Source organism: Limulus polyphemus, unplaced genomic scaffold (genome assembly GCF_000517525.1).
Source record: "Limulus polyphemus unplaced genomic scaffold, Limulus_polyphemus-2.1.2 Scaffold2291, whole genome shotgun sequence".
In the NCBI taxonomy this organism is placed as follows: domain Eukaryota; kingdom Metazoa; phylum Arthropoda; class Merostomata; order Xiphosura; family Limulidae; genus Limulus; species Limulus polyphemus.
In genome coordinates, this window is record NW_013667901.1 from 128,032 (window position 1) to 135,075 (window position 7,044).

A 7,044-nucleotide genomic window follows, 5' to 3' on the forward strand; every position below is an offset into this window, starting at 1 on the left:
CCCACTGGGGGGCAGCTCAGAAATACATCTATCTATCTAAAACATGCTAAAAATTTCGTTCTCCTCGTACACAAATATTTCGCTTAATACATTATCTTAATTTCGATCCCCAGTGATTCAGCAGGGAGTCTGGAAACATACAATGCTAAATATCAGGTTTCAATAGACCATTGTATAGCTTTTTGTTTAACAAGAAACAAATAAACTTTCATTTTTACTTTTCAGCCTGTACGTAACAATCAGTCTACATCGTCTTTTTTTTCTACATTTATTAATTCAGTTATGTTCAAGGTTAAATATCAGGTTTCGATACCTACAGTGGGCGCAACACAGATAGTCCAATGTGTAGATTTGTGCTAAGCAAAAAACAAACGAACCAAAATGTTTACTTTTCAGTTTGTACTTAGCAATCAACCTGCATCGTCTGTATTAATTCACTTGATGATTTTCATACGTAGCTAATCGTATGCATGCACACACACACACACACACACAATAGTGTGCATATGTGTAATGAAATAGATATTTACTTATGTCGCATGTTGTGTCTACATTAAGTAATTTTTGTTGCCTCGTGCGGGACAGAGACTTGTCTGTAACAATCTGTGTAAACCTTGAAAATGTGGTTGCTGCACACAAAGTTGAATATAGGTCAGCTAAACAGCTATGTTCTAAACAAGGTTATGCTATTCAAAGGAGAAAGAAAAACAATCACTTGATGCGCTCGTGTGTATTTAAAATAGTTTGCTATTATTATTTCAGTAACAAAAAGCAAGACTGTCTGTTTATATTTGCGCAAGAATGATTGTTGTTCAATATATATATATAATATTTTTCGTTAATGTATTTAGACAAAGTATTATTTTCTGATGGTTTGAGTAGTTAATATTCTAATTCTACAAAGTTTATAGGTTTGTAATATGCAAGTCTAGCCAAGGTTGTATTTTTCTCTTTATTTCTGTCTATCGTATAATATCAGACTCTAATATTTAATAATATCTAATATAATTATAGTACTATTTCAACGTTTTTAACGCTCCAGAGAGAACTGGAATATTTATTCTAAAATTATAATTTTAATGTATCTAGGTTATTCAACAGGTGTCACTTGATAAAAAAGGAAATACAGATTTTTACTTCTTGTTTTTACACCAGTCATAAAAGTCCAGTTTTGCTTATGTATTGTTTAGTAAACTTTTTTTTTCCACTTTGAAATAATAGTATGAGAAAATAAGTTGAAAATTTACCATTACATAACTGGTAGATAATGTATTTGAAAAATGTAAGAATGTAAAGATGGACATAAAATTATTAGAACATTTGAATCTGAGTTATGAGTTAGTTGATTATCTAGTTGACTTTAATGAAAAGATCTCAAAAATAAAATCACAATAAAATAAAATTTTTAAGTAAGTTGCAGGTTGGAATTACAATAAAAATCATTAAATATTGAATCTTATTAACTCGTAACGTATTTTAAACGTTACGTGTGGCAACACTTAAATGCATTACTAGTTAATAAGAGTTAGTCTCATCAAACCGTTTTTATCAATAACAACACTGAGATTTAAAAAAAAAGACACGGAAATCGCCATTATAATACTAATACAGTGATTGACTATCTAACAATGTAATTTATGAGAGTCTTCTGAAAAACAAAAATAACAGGTATTTATATTTGAAAATTTATGATTGTTAAAGCACGTAAACATTGTCACTTAGCGTGCCATCTCTTGAGTTAAAGTTAAGTACGCTATATATATGAATATCATTTATCATTCCTTCATACTTGTCTGACCAATCGGAGCCGGTGTTTAAATCACATTACTAAGCTCGTTTCCTTTGTATATGTAGCTAAATGCGATTGATAATTCCAAACACCGATAACAGCAGAATATCATTAAAACTGTAACAGGACTGGCTGTATAGAATAAATTATAAGTTCATTGATAAACTGCTTTTTTTTATGAGCAGATATTTGTTTCTGCCATGAAATGAAGTGCTATCCACAAGATTTCGCTTAACGATTGAAAGGTACGTGCTCTAACAGCTAGGATGACTGGAATGAGTACTTTGTTTTGAGTCAATATTTACGTAACATGAATTACACGCACAACGCTTGACTACTGTCGCAACTGTGGAGCTGCAGTGCTTACACACAGATCATGTAAATATAAATCTAAAACAAGGTTTCACATGGACTCCATCATTTACGTCTAAAAGAAACGTAATTTCACACTGACCTTTCATACAAATGTATTTGAGAAACATAACATTTTATTTAGCTCCATAAGTAATCATAAATCAATACATATCTTTACAAGGACCAGAGTGTTTAAAATTAAATGCAATAAAATATTTCAAACAAACCCCATGAAATTTGAAATTTTACACAGACCCCATCAGGTGTATATAAATGCAACACAATATCTGGCACAGCCTCATCAAGTATGTCTAAATGCAACACACAATTTCGCACAAACCCATTAAATATGTCTAAATGAAACACAAGATTTCGCACAAACCCATCAAATATGTGTAAATGAAACACAAGATTTCGGACAAATCTATCAAGTATGTCCAAATGCAACACATGATTTAGCACAACCTCATCAAGTAATTCTAAGCGCAATACAAGATTTTGCATAAACTCATTAATCATGTCTAAATGGAACTAGAGATTTGGTAAAGCTCTATCAAGTATGTCTACTTGCAACACAAGGTTTTGCACAAACCTATCAATTATGTATAAATGCAACACAAGATTTGGCACAACCTCATCAAGTAAGTCTAAATGCAACACAAGATTTTCCACAAATCCATCAAATATGTGTAAATGCAACACACGATTTCGCAAAATTCCATCAAATATGTCTAAATGCAACAATAAGATCTTACACAGAACTGTCTTGGAAAATAAACGCAACACATGGTTTCACATGGACTCCATCCATTTAGATTTTCAAACAAAACGATAGTGTAAGTCTAAATATAATACTAACTGTCTTGGAAAATAAACGCAACACATGGTTTCACATGGACTCCATCCATTTAGATTTTCAAACAAAACGATAGTGTAAGTCTAAATATAATACTAACTGTCTTGGAAAATAAACGCAACACATGGTTTCACATGGACTCCATCCATTTACATTTTCAAGCAAAACGATAGTGTAAGTCTAAATATAATACTAACGATTTTTATTAATAAATCGTTATTATAGGTTACTACGTTGGCTAAAAACATTATATTCGGATTTATTCCTTTCGTTTACGTATAGCGTTATTCAACTAATCCATATAGAATTACTGTTCGACACATTCTATTCAGCCATTAAATAAATCATTTGGGTATCTAAAGAAAGTTATTAGTTAAATGAATCTTACTTTCACGAATAGAAAAAGTAAATAATTCAATAATAAACTTACACTTTGCTTCTCAGATCTGATAACTAGTATTCAAGTTTGAGCTCTTACGCAAGTAAAAAAAACAATGCCAACTGTTCTAAACAAAAATTTACGTGCATTAGATGGTAAACAGATTTGGAGAATTTGCCAGAAACTATTTTATTTGTTAAACAAGCTAGTGGTTAACCTTGTATTTTGTTTTATAGATCAGGTGCTACAGACAAAGACACCAATGTTAATTTGAAGATAAAAACGAACAGGATTTCCTGTAATATTATTGAATTTACAATGTTTAGAGTCAACATGCTTTTTCAGTTCATAGTCGAACTTATCTTTGACACTTTTTTTATACACGAGACGACAATATTATCATAAGTATAATAAAGCTGCACACTGAAGTAGGTTGGATATTTTATTTACGAAAAGTTTTACTTCTAGACTGTGTTGGAGTTAAATGAAACTATATTTTAACTCCAATATATCTTCTTCACCTGGATGTAGAATTTTTATTCCTTTATTTATTTTCTGCTGATGAAACATGCATTAAACCATACATATTCATATAAATATCCATACTAAACATATGTCAGGTAACAGAGAAATAACTAAAGAGTCTCTTAATTAGCTGGTTATAAAGAAAAACGTACTTGGAAAAACTCCACTGCACTTTTACGTTGCTCATTCAGCAAAACGCACAGTTTCTTAATAAGAATCGCTAACGAAATATTATAAAGACAAGAGAATCTATATAGTCGGAAGAGTGAGGTAAATAAAAACAGTGGAAAAGAAATCGAACAAATTTCTCCGATCAAGATCGATAAATTTCACTGATGAAACTTGCACATAAAGGAGTTCAGCTTGTTTTTAATTTCGCTCGAAGCTAGTCAAGGGTTATCTGCGCTAGTCGTCCCTAATTTAGCAGCGATAGACTAGGATGAATGCAACTAGATAAATCTTAGGTTACTCTTTTACTGACGAATAATGGGATTGACCGTCACATTATAACGCCCGCCAAGGATGAAAGGGCGAGCATGTTCGATGATTATGAGTCGAGTGCCCTAATCATCAGGTCATACCAGGCCTACACGTAAAGAAGAGAGATTGTTTGTTTGTAATTAAACACAAAGCTACACAATGGGTCATCTGTGCTCTGCCCACCACGGGTATCGAAACCCGGATTCTAGCTTGGTAAGTCCGCAGACATACCGCTGTGCCACTGGGGGGGGGCAAGAAGAGAGAGAGATGTTCAAGATAAACTTACATCCGCTCATATGAGAATATGTTTAAAATATTCCAAATGAACTTAACGTGCTTAAGTGATATATAAACTGCTTTTTTCTATATACAGTTTGTACCCCAGAGTTTTAGATTGAGGAACGTGTCTGTAAATCCGTGAAACAGAAAAAAAGCAATTTCATTTAACATTCTACAAAAATCAAAGCAAAAAAAAACAAAAAACAATAACATTGCTTCACGAGTTCAATGATTCTAATTCAAATCAAATTTTCTTGTAAATATTGTCGTAATACATACTCTTCTTGCTATATCATAATATTATTGTTATTAACATAAATTTATATTATAATTTTTAATGATAAATTTGTATTTTGTGTATGCTACCGAAGGCAATACCATAAATTAATTATTTGACAAATAATTATTACTTATCAACTTTTAATAAATATTTTAGCATAACTATATATATTTTTAAAGTGTTTGATTATTTTTATAATTTTGCATCTTACGACAAACCTCTACATTGGCTGTGCAAATGGCTATTTGTTCTACAACTTCTCTCCCCACTTGTATAATAGGAACTGTCCGTTTCCGGTTTCTCCTGGCGGCTGGTCGATCAGGGTTGGTTGAAGCGAAAACAGTACATCAGATAGAGCTTGTACTTTTGCTGTACGCTGTCTCTGAAGTTGCGCGTGAAGCAGTATACTTAGCAAGACTGTTTTGCAAGCTTTGTAAGATTTTTTTTTTTTAGTGTTTAGACTAAAACTCTTGGTAAGGTTCATATATGGAAAACCGAGAAGATTTCGGGGAACTGTATGGACTTGAGAAAAGGAGAATACTCTGAATGAGTAGTGACAACCTCGCTTAACTTAAAGTTGGGCTACTCAAAAAGCGAAGACCTGCTACACACAGCGATTGTTTGTCACTTGTAATTATCATCATGCTTTAGGTAAGCTCATTCCAAATCAAACATACTGTAAGCAGTATAACGCGGTGTCAGAAGCAAGTAGTCCACAAGCTTAGAAACCCCAGCTCTGAATTCGTTCAGTTGCACTAAAAATATCGATTGTTTGGTTTCTTCAAAGGAGGCTGTTACAAAAGTTGTAAGGAGATTTCTAAAACGTGTACATTAATATCCATATCATCGAACGAACGAAGAATCGAACATTATATCATAAGAATAAATAGAGGTTTCTACGTTCATTCTACAGGGTGAGTAAAAAAAATAACAATTACTTCATGTTAGATTAGCTTTACGTTGTAGTTGCAGGTTATATATCGTATTGCGGCGTAACGTTAAGTTGATTTTCTGCCGGTAACTAATATGAACGTTATCTATGTTTATCGTGTAACTTTTAACTTGGGTTCCTGTCTTTAACTGATCTGAGTATTTTATATATATATGTTTAACTCTCCTTCGTTAACTGATCCAAATATTAATGTTTTTGTAGCATAACATTAGGTTAACTCTCCGCCGTTAACTGATATAAGAGTATTATACATTTTTGTGGTGTAAAATTAAGTTAACTCTCTGCCGTTAACTGATCTGAATATTATACGTATAATTGTGGTGTAAAATTAACTTGGCCTCGTCGTTCAGTAAACTGAGAAGTATAAGGTTTCATAACGTCACATATTTCTGCCACTATATGTGTGTAATATCAAGTTAACTTGGAAACCATTGATAAATAAGCTGAACGATATGTAAGTTTGTTGTTTCTTTTCAAGTTGGGGTTTTCAGCTGTCAGCTATACTGACTAGCAATAGTAGTATATTTTCTTGTGTTGCGTTAACAGGTTTTAGTCGTTCAGTAGTCCGATTAATTTGTACATTTGCCTTGCCAAATCAACTTATACGTGAATTAATCTGCAGTAATTCATAGTTAAAGGTTATACAAGGTCATAGTTATAAAGGTTATATAAAGGTTATGTACGTTTACTACTTGTATTGTAACAGTTTGTAGCCACTAGTGTGATCAGAGCTCTTTGTCTAAAACCTATAATGCTAAATTCTGGATCTCAAGTTTTATGTCGTGCATCTACCTGGAGTGGCCAACGTTTTGATCTTTCTGCTAAGACCTTCATTAGTTATCTTATCCAGACATACCTCACTATTATTTGACGACAAAGATAATAGTTAGGTCTGATAATTATAATAAATGTCACGGTAGATTGAAGATGTTTTCACATTACTCTTAGTTAGTTCATTATAGATTATAAACTAGATGTGTGTGAAATTAGGAACCCATAATCCAAGACACCTTTCATTGAAACCAAAACAAGTCAGATTAGGAAGTCATAATCCAAGACACCTTTCATTGAAACCAGAACAAGTCAGATTAGAAAGTCATAATCCAAGACACCTTTCATTGAAACCAGAACAAGTCAGATTAGAAAGTCA

At 32.3% G+C, this 7,044-nt stretch overlaps 1 long non-coding RNA gene across 2 annotated transcripts in view; it reads left to right on the plus strand.

Moving 5' to 3' along the window:
• Window positions 1–5,300: 5,300 nt before the first annotated feature.
• Window positions 5,301–7,044, plus strand: part of LOC111087554 — a 64,532-nt gene continuing 62,788 nt past the window's right edge. For both annotated transcript variants that reach the window (XR_002612231.1, XR_002612230.1), the window contains exon 1: window positions 5,301–5,856. This is a non-coding gene — a long non-coding RNA (uncharacterized LOC111087554). The remainder of the gene's footprint in view (window positions 5,857–7,044) is intronic.